Below are 10,677 nucleotides of genomic sequence, written 5' to 3'. Positions count from 1 at the left end.
GTTTCTGTACTTCAGAAGCTTTTTAGCTTCGTGAAGTGATGATTAAAATTGTATTATAAATTCCCATCATTACATTTGCAACCAAATAATGACAGTTCTTTGACGTCAGTCGTCTTGTTTATGCGTAGCCTCGAGAGGAAATATATAGTGTGGTTTTTCTGATATTTCGAACAAAATATTGGCATATGGATGTAATTAAAGGTTATTTTTGCTCAGATCGTACAAAAACAGGTTTCAGTCTATGTGCACCGAAACTGATAGTGTTGTTAATCTATCTCAGCGGGGCAGGATACGTTCACCTTTTCCCGAACACGTGGTTTCATCACCATTGATAGAGATTCCTTCCTTCTCATGATGTAGTTGGAATGGTACTCTCGACTCTACTTATGGCGCAGATTTCTTATGAACATGGAAAAGATTTTGTCAGTTTCTAACTAAACAAACAATGTGATCAATTATGAGTCACACATCGCATGAACAGCATATTACTAATGTCCCGAGTTTTCAGTCATTGTTATGCGTAAAAGGAAGTATATTGGACGAGTCTAGCAGAAGGCTGCACTAATCATTAATCTGGTCAAATTCGTGCCAGTGTCAGATTATATACAATTAATTTCTTTGGGGAATAGAAAGGTATTTTGCATCTATAAAACACCATAAGCCCATCTCATTAAACATAGGGTACAAAACAGCAGCAGTATATCAGATTTCTGTATCTCGAAAACGAACGTAAACGTACAGTTCTGAATGGAGAATAATAGTGTATATTTCACACTCTGTCGTGTCGGAGTACCATGACATCTACACTTCTATCAAGGAACACTTTTGTTTTGTGTTTTGCTTTCTTGTTCAATAGAATTTCCGTATAGGGAAAAGAAATGACGCTAAATCGTTTCAGAAAATTGACTTCTAGCTGGTTGGCTCAAACCCAACAAACTTCACAAATCCTATTTAATTGGGCAGTCAAAGTCCGTTAAGGTCCAACCTGCCGTAACCACCTCTGAGTAAGGTATGATTGTAAATTCTACACAAAAATCAGCTTTCTTATGATTATGGAAATGGTTTTGTTGCATTTATTTGTCTCTTCTGTCGGACATTATTTCGAATATTTTATGTTAAATGGATATTTAATTCTTTAACTTAAATGTATTATTAATGTAATGTGATCAATATTATTAACATTCTCAAAGGCCATTCGCCTTCGTGTATACATGTATGTTGATGATATCACCGTCTGCTGATACTCGTCTGTGAGTATACATTCAGTTAAACTGAGGGTTGCTGAATGCTGCAACCACGACACGAGACTGGGATGTATACCGCAGGATTGAAAAATGACACGGATGCTGACTGGGAAAAAAACATTGATTCTAACAAGGCCACTGTGTGAGCAAGGGCTGTTTCAATAACATGGGAGATCCTTCACCACTTACTTCTTGATTTATAAAGAGGATGAAAGACGCAATTATTTCCACTACGGCTCGAGTGTAATGTCAAAGAGGAAAGAGAAATTGCATATTGCATCCGGGGACTTGTCAAAGATCTGGGTGCCGTTGTTCAAAACAACCTCAGCGATACGGCTGTTGTAAGTCTATGTTGGATACGTGCGGGCCAGTCGTTCAAGGCGCCGCGATTCGCTGTGCAGAGTTGCGTCCCTTGGGCACACCAGAAATATATGATTGTGGGTTCGAATCCCGGTTTGCCCCGATTATGTTTCTAGGTTTGTCAGCACAATACCCGTGCTCGTGGGTTTCACCGAAGTTATAAACGTCTGAGACCTCAATCACTTCTGGCTTTCATCCCACATTAAGCTGACACGCCGTGATATAACTGCAATAATATTAAAAGCGGCGTTGAACGCAACTCACTCATTATAAGTCTATGTTAAGGTATGGGAGTAACGATCGCTTTAGCGCTAAGATCGCTTTGAAGAACGGCACCAATGTTTCTGTGGTCGATAGAAAGTATAAACATTCAGAATATGCGGAACTAGTGGCCAGAGCGAAATTGAAGTTTGCTATAAAGAACTATCACGAGGAAAGTATTTTGTGCCTGGAGTCATCACAGCTGGCTTGTTATGACAGCCCGATGACTTGAGGTTGTTCAACTGTGGTGTGTTGAGAGCATTCTTTGTCCCTTTGGGTTCTATCTCCAGCTCTCCAAGGCAGAACATAGCTGTAAGGAGAAATGAATCGAAGGTTGTTTTAAGCTGAAAGGCATCATGTTTTCTAATGTTTCGGTGCTCTTCGATGCCATGGTAAAACCAAATCTGGGGTTTTGAAAATTGTAAACAAATTGAACCTGTTCACCCTAACTTTCTACGTAAATTACTTCCCATTAAGATAAGTACACCTGTATACATGTTGTATGGAGAACTTGGAATAGTACCTTTAAGTAATTCTATCAAATGCCGAATGGTATGTTTCTGGGCTAAGGTCTTATCTGGCAAAGAACCAAAGTTATCAAGAATTCTATATCAAATATTATACAATGAAGTCTGTACCAACAATAGCTGTAAAAATGGAAAAAAATGTTTGGAAAGTATTTTCATTGAAACGGGCTTCAGTTTCTATTGGTTAAGCCAACAAGCAATTCCTGCTAATGTCCTTAAGTCTATCATGTCGTTAAGATTATTTGACATGGAATGCAGAGATTACACATTCTTCGAAAGGTATCACATATCGCGTATTTAAAACTCAACTCGTCCTTTAAAAGTATTTATTAGTTATCCCTTTCTCGTTGGCTGTAAAATTCCTTCTGTTTAGAACCGCATGCCACCATTTACCTACTGAACGAGGTAGGTGGCACAAAATCCCTGTCAATGAACGAACGTGTAAATTCTGGACATGAGCGATGTTGGTGATGAATTTCATTATATTTTTGTTTGTCCTTTTTTCAAAACCCAACGGAAAATATATGTCCCAATTTCATATGCTAAAACCCCAACCATGTTTAAATTCAAAGAACTTTTTAATTGTAAAAAAATAAATGTAATTAAGAAACTCTGTACATTCTGTAATGTCATTATGAAAACTGTAAAATCTTCCATGTAAACCATCCCGCCATCTTATGTATTTACTGTTTGCAAATTTGTACCTCTTATTCCGAGGATCCCGGCCTGAGCGTAAATATAGTTCTGTTCTGTTCTGGCGGTATTTATTTACAGGTTAAAGGTTATGGAATGTACCTCGACTATTTTGGGTGAAAGATGTACCCATGGTTTGCTTTGTCAGCAAAGGGAAATAAATCTTACCTTCATTCTGTACATACTTGTCCTTTCATCGATGAAAACGTTCACAGTCACAAAATACAACGTTAAAATACTAGTTCAGTCAACAATAAACTTCAATTAAAGATTATGAAGAATTATAACAACCAGATAAATCATGCCATGTAAGATTATGAATCTGACCTGACCGAATATACATCGTTGTAGGTGCCCCTAGCCCACAAAGGCGCGATAGGGCGAGCACATTTAAACCACACATCTTTCCACTCATTCATAAAGATTACTCTGCAATGAATATGACATGAATTTGTGATTATGGATGGAAGTTTTCAAATAAATCTTGAAAATGTGACCGCATGGAACAGTGCGGCGCTAACATACCTATACTGAACAACAAACGTTCATGTGACATTGAATAAGATTTAATGCAAAGTTATGGTTTTTCCAAATCTGAAACAATTTCGGTTTGCAACATATAAAAGACTCCTGTAAGTGTCCAAATGGATTAATTTGCCATACTGGCTTCAGAAAATGCGTGATTTCATAAAAAAACATGAATATGCCAAAATGTCAATTTACAAATCAATAGCGGGTATGTCCACCTCTGGTTGCGATGCAAGCAACATATTTTCGTCTCATGGAATGGACCAGCATGTGCTCGATTGGTGAGAGATCAGGTGAGCGAGCCGGCCAGGGGATGACATTCACGTTGTTTTGTTGAAGAATCCTGAACCAGTCGAGCAATATGAGGCCGGGCGTTGTCATGTTGAAAGGTAATGCCTGGGCCATGACGACGCAAAAACGGTAGAACAACAGGACAGATGATCTCGTCGCGGTAGCGCTGTCCATTGAGATTTCCCTCTACCACTATCAAACGGGTTCTCTGTCTTGCTGTAATCTTACCCCATACCATAACGCTGCCGCCCCCGAACCGATCTTCTTCCATGACACAATGATTGACGTAACGTTCACCTCGACGTCGGTACACTCGAATCCGTCCATCGATGTGGCTGAGGTGAAATAGAACTTGTCCCCACTGCAAAGCCGTCCAGCGTAGACGCTGTCTGCACCACTGTAGACGTGCTTGACGGTGGTTTCCTGTCAAATTAAAAATGTGACGTCTGGCAGGTCTTCTGGCGACAATCCCTGCACATCTGAGGCGACGACGTACGCTTTGTGAAGATATTCGTCGAATTTGTAGGTGTGTTGTTCGAATCCATTTGTCTTGTCGATTATTGGCTTGCCACTCCGAGGATGGTCTCTGACTGCATTCGTCTGTTGCCAACGTTGCCATAAACACAAAATGGTGTTTCTGTGGACGTTAAATTATCTTGCAACATCACGTTGACTCGATCCTGCTTCAAGCATACCAATGGCTCGCAGACGCTCATTTTCGGACAGGCGTGGCATTTTATAATGTTGAATAATTGCGTTATTTTGTTGTTTTTCTGAGTGGTTGTTGTCAGCACGATGCTAAACAATGCATATGGAATCCCGTTAACGCACGTGTTTGTATACCCATTCTTGGGTAGTGAAATGCATGGGGCTTGCATAAAAGTCAACTTTTGCATGGAATGCATGCTTGTCTGTAGCAGTTGCGTTTTTGTGACTTGATTCCATACATGCACTACAATATTGAAAATCAAACTTCACTTGTTTGAAAAATACACTAAAATATTGGTGTCACAGGAACTTTTGTTGTTGAGTATATCTATGTGTAGAAGCATCATGAACAGCTATCCACACAATCGGGATACAATGACATGCATCAACCAAGTCAGCTACCCTGACCACACAATCCCACATAGTCGCCTTTCAAGGCAAGCATGGGTTTCTGAAGACAAATTCTACCCCGGATCTTCAAAGAAACAAACAAACGAACATGTATTTGGCCGTCATATCATGTATAAGCGAATGTTTCAAACAATGCTTCATTCTCCTCTTAAAAAAGCGTGGGTCGCTGAAGACCAATTCTACCCCGGTCCATATATTTCATTTAGTGCCTCCATTTCCTCCTAAAATGTAGAGTCGTTCAGTACTGAACCCCGAGAGCTGGAAGTGACCTTGATAAACAAGTCGTTTGTTGACGAGTAAGTGACTTCATATCTGTCGCAACACACCACGACCTTTTTGGTAATGGAGGCTTGTCAATCAGCTGAAACATATGTGAACCGAGTTGACAATTGTTTTAGGTATGCCCGTTTGCTCTTAGACGGAACCCAGTCGCAAAAATGGCCACGAGAGGGGCACGAGTCGCTATTCGGCTTGTCCCGGAATAACACGAGTTGATCACGAATGATCTGTCGCTACACACCAAGACCTGTTTGGTAATGGAGGCTTGTCAATCAGCTGATTCTGGCGATTCAATAGCAACAAGTATATTTCTCCTCATAAGGACATTTGACGTGGATCATTATATTTGCTTTCTGTCTAACGAGGTTACCTTACCAATGAAAGCGTTGTGAAGACTGTGTAATGGGAATACATATGACACGAGAAAAGACTGAAGTGATTCAGGTAACCTAAGAGTGGGCTACGGCATATAGAATAACAACACTATCAGTTACGGGACACGTAGACTGAAACCCGTTCTCTTTACGATCTGACGACAAATGACCTTTAATTACATCCGCATGCCAATATGTTATTCAAATTGTCAGGAAACACATTATTTAATCACGATGCTTTTCTTGGAAAAGACGATTGACGTCACAGAAAAGTAATTATTTGGTGACAAAAGTGATAACAAGAAATAGATGTTAATCATGACATTTAGAATAACAACAATATCCGGGGCACGTAGACACTATATTTACCCGCGAGGCCACACACAGAACAGACGATTGCTGTGACACAAAAATGTAATTACTTGGTGGCAAAAGTGATGATAAGAATTATGTTAATTTTGTTTTTACAAAGTTTTGCAAGTTTCTGAAGAACAAAAACATAACTTGACTTGAAAAAAACTGTTGCAATTTCAGTGCAAGGGGTTTGTGTATTATTATTTTTGTAAATACATTAAATGTGGTTTGACGTATCTTACATTTGCTGGGTGTAAATGTTCTGTCACGTTGTCAGTGCCTTGTTGAATTGGTCGTTGATGTCAACGTGCTGTAAATCGAAAGAGGTGTTATATACCAAGTTTGAAAGCATCTCTCTTTCTACACTGGGGGCACGGGAGGCCCGGTCGTTTAAGGCTCCGCGATTCGCAGTGCAGAATTGCGTTCCTTGGACACACCATAAACCTTTGATCGTGGGTTGGAATCCCAGTTTTCTCTGATTATGTTTCTAGGTTTGCCTGAACCATACCCTTGCTCGTGAGTGAGTATGGTTTACACCGCTTTTAGCAATAATCCAGCAATATCACGGCCGGGGATATTGGCAAATGGGCTTCACACATTGTTCACATGGGGGGAATCGAACTCTGGTCTTCGGCGTGACGAGCTGACGCTTTGACAAATAGGCTACCCTTCCGCCTTTTCACAGAAGTGCTAAACGCCTGTGACCAGCATAACTCCTGGATTTCCGTCTTCATTAAGCTGACACGCCGTGACAAAACTGAAATTCTGTTGAAGCGGCGTTCAACTCTGTTCTATTCACTCAGTCATTCTTTGATGGCTTTATATGCTTTCAAGAGCTTTGCATATTTCAGATATAATTCTGTAAATCATTCTTCACCACAACATTTATGGATTCTTGTAAACCGGATGGGATCACTGTGAAATCGTCTGGATTCACGAATCACGCCACTTACATGTATATCGTTACAATATTTATATGATTATAGACATCATAAGTAGTAATAGCCAAGAAGGCCGATGAGGGTGTGGGGATCGAGGGTGTGGGTGGAGAATGGTATTTGCTTTGACCACGAGGTCAGTGGAGCGTATCATTGTCTTCTTGCTTTGAACAGTTTTGGGATTAGAAACCTTTATCATATAATGAGGTTTCTCGGTAAGATACAGCCAACGGGTGAAAACGTCGCGGTCACATGCGGATAAATGCACAAATGTGAAAGGTCAGCTGATAATACATTCAGAATGACACCGTCCTTGTCTATCGCTAATCGAGCCAGAAGTAACCATCGGGGATCCGGACTGTGATAATTTCAAATTTGACGTATCACTGACCCAAGTGATGTCCGATACAATACCCTACTTTGACTTGTACCCTATATTCCCGTGTTACATCATTCATTGCCTCAGGGAAGCTTCCAAAGGGTTTTATTGTCGACACTTGAAGGGCATTTCCAAAAATGATGTCTGAAGCAATTTCCGATTTATACCACATGTTTTTCCCCAGATGATTTGACTTTCTTTTTCGTGTGTTTCCACCGATGGAGCAGGGTACGCTCATTTTTCACGAACACCTGGTTTCATCACTATTTGATAGTGTTTTATATACACCTACTCATGGTAAAATCGGATCAGTAAACTCGACCCTGCTTTAAGCATAGTTTAATTCGTTGAAACGTATAAGAGCAAACACATTTATTTATTTATTTTATATAAAAAAAACACCATCATATATGCCGAATCCCTCTTTCATTTTACTATACAATACTTTCCCACACAAAAACATTATTGTCCTCGAAGCCGGTTTGATGTTATCGGACGTAAACCTCATGTGAGGTCTCAGTTCACAATGGATTGTGGAGTGACTTAGGTATTTAATCACCTGGGTTCGATTCTTCACATTAATGGTATAATTAATTATTTGTGTTTACCGCCGTGACATTTGTGGAATATAAAACTACTCATACTCATTTGCTCGTTAACTGAGATTAGTCTGGGAATAAGCCAATCTCATTAAACTGAGATCTCTGAGGCCGATTCGATACCTCTTTGCATGATGATCAGACAAATCATCAATAGAAAGTCACGCCAAGTGGCCCTTCCAATCTCAGGTCAGCGTAGATACTTCTTGAGTCGTGGCACAAGAGAACAAAGCAGCAGTATATCAGATTTCTGTATCTCGAAAACGAACGTTAACGTACAGTTCTGAATGGAGAATAATAGTGTATATTTCACACTCTGTCGTGTCGGAGTACCATGGCATCTACACTTCTATCAAGGAACATTTTTGTTTTGCGTTTTGCTTTATTGTTCAATAGAATTTCCGGATAGGAAAAAGAAATGAAGCTAAATCGTTTTAGAAAATTGACAAACCCCACATATTTTACAAATCCTATTTAATTGGGCAGTCAAAGTCCGCTAAGGTACAACCTGCCGTAACCACCTCTGAGTAAGGTCTGATTGTAAATTCTACACAAAAATCAGCTTTCTTATGATTATGGAAATGGTTTTGTTGCATTTATTTGTCTCTTCTGTCGCACATGATTTCGAATATTTTATGTTAAATGGATATTTAATTCTTTAACTTAAATGTATTATTAATGTGATCAATATTATTAACATTCTCAAAGACCATTCGCCTTCGAAGATCCATTTCTTTCGTCGTTGAGTATACATACAGTTAAACTGGAAGTTGCTGAATGTTGTAACCACAAACCGAGGCTGGAATAATTTCCGCAGGATTGAGAATACGGATGTTGACTGAAAAAAACCCCATTGATTCTAACAATGCGACTGTGGAAGCAAGGGCTGTTTCAATAACATGGGAGATCCTTCACCACTTACTTCTTGATCAATCAAGAGGATGAATGACGCAGTTATTTCCAAAACGGCTCTTGCGTACAGTCAAAAAGGAAAGAGGAATGACAAGCGGCAGTTCGTGTCATTATATTACATCCGGGGACTCATCACAGTTGTCAAAGATCAGGTTCCTATGTTAAACAGAAAGTACAGACAGTCAGAACATGCGGAACTAGTGGCCAGAACGAAACTGAAGTTTGCTATTAAGAAAGGTCACGAGGAAAGTATTTTGTGCCCGGAGTCATCACAGCTGGCTTGTTATGACAGCCCGATGACTTGAGGTTGTTCAACTGTGGTGTGTTGAGATCTTTCTTTGTCCCGTTCAGTTCTATCTCAAGCTCTTCACGGCAGAACGTAGCTGTCAGGAGAAATGAATCGAAGATCGCTTTAAGCTGAAAGGCAGCATGTTTTCTACTTTTTCGGTGGTATATATTTACAGGTTATAGGTTATGGAATGTACGTCGACTATTTTGAGTGAAGATGTTGTACCCATGGATTGCTTCGTTAGCAAAGGAAAATACATTTTACCTTCTTTCTATACATACTTGTCCTTACATCGATGAAAACGTTCAGTCACAAAATACAACGTTAAAATACTAGTTCAGTCAACAATAAACTTCAATTAAAGATTATGAAGAATTAAAAACAACAAGATAGATCATGCCATGTAAGATTATGAATCTGATTTGACCGAATATAGGTACCCCTAGCTCACAACGGCACGATAGGGCGAGCACATTTAAACCACACATCTTTCCACTCATTCATAAAGATTACTGTGCAATAAATACTAAATGAATTTGTGATTATGGATGGGAGTTTTCAAATAAATCATGAAAATGTGACCACAAACGTATTGTAACAACTCCGCTAAACATGATTCCTGTCTCATTACTATTCATGAGCTGCATCCTCAGTTGGACAATGTCATCACACTTCTCATTGGTTGGCGTTGTCGGACTTTCATTTTTGTGGAAGCCTCGGTGGCTGAGTGGGTTAGATCGCTGACTTTGTGTGCTGGCGATTAGGTGCCTTAATCTGGCAGTGTGGGTTGGAATCCCGGATAGGACTCAACCCCAAAAAGTACTGGAATCTCTACTTTACTGAAAAAGTGGTATCCCCAATATAACATTTGTTATACACATGGTTTTCATCGTTAGCAAACGGAGATAAATTTTACCTTCATTCTATACATTCTTGTCCTTATTTCGATGAAAACGATCACAATTTATTGGCTTTTGGTTTGAGAAAGATACATGGGGATTAGTTATAGTTGGAAAGGTGTATATACAATCTGAAAGAAACTTTATCTTTGTCTCACATGTGTATAATGCTATGCGTACATACGGAATGTTTAAACAATTTTGAAAATAGTTTTAAAAACATCCCTAACTGTAAATTATTACACTAAACATGTTTGTGTGTTTTGGCACAATCATAAGAGGGAGTCACGCTCTGTCGTAGACTGGTTTACCTGCCCAAGAGCGCTTACGCTCCTCGCCTGCAGTGTTTATGAGGCTAAAGGCAGAGTACCAGTCTACCTCTTTTCGACCTATGTCCTCATGCAGCATATCGCTGTGGAGGAAACGTTGGCCCATTTCCGTGCAGTTAAGACTGCCTGTCGAGAGGGTCGGGGACAGGTCTACAGCATATCACTATGCGGGACAGCTGACCCAGTTTCCGTGTAGCGAGGTATTAGCATCTTTGGACACTGTAAGTACCTGACGTGTCAGACTACAGGAGTAAACATATCAGCATTACGGAGTTATGGTTCATGGTTGATAAAAACCGGCA

The 10,677-nt window shown here is 39.8% G+C and overlaps 1 pseudogene; it reads left to right on the top strand.

The window, feature by feature from the left end:
- The first annotated feature begins 2,270 nt into the window (after positions 1-2,270).
- Positions 2,271-3,081, top strand: LOC139442711 (uncharacterized; annotated as a pseudogene).
- The last annotated feature ends 7,596 nt before the right edge of the window (positions 3,082-10,677 follow it).

Source organism: Haliotis cracherodii, unplaced genomic scaffold (assembly GCF_022045235.1).
Source record: "Haliotis cracherodii isolate W230 unplaced genomic scaffold, xgHalCrac1.p SCAF_5, whole genome shotgun sequence".
NCBI classification, from domain to species: Eukaryota; Metazoa; Mollusca; class Gastropoda; order Lepetellida; family Haliotidae; genus Haliotis; species Haliotis cracherodii.
Note: the sequence above shows the minus strand (reverse complement) of the source record. Positions and strands in the feature narration are given on the sequence as shown.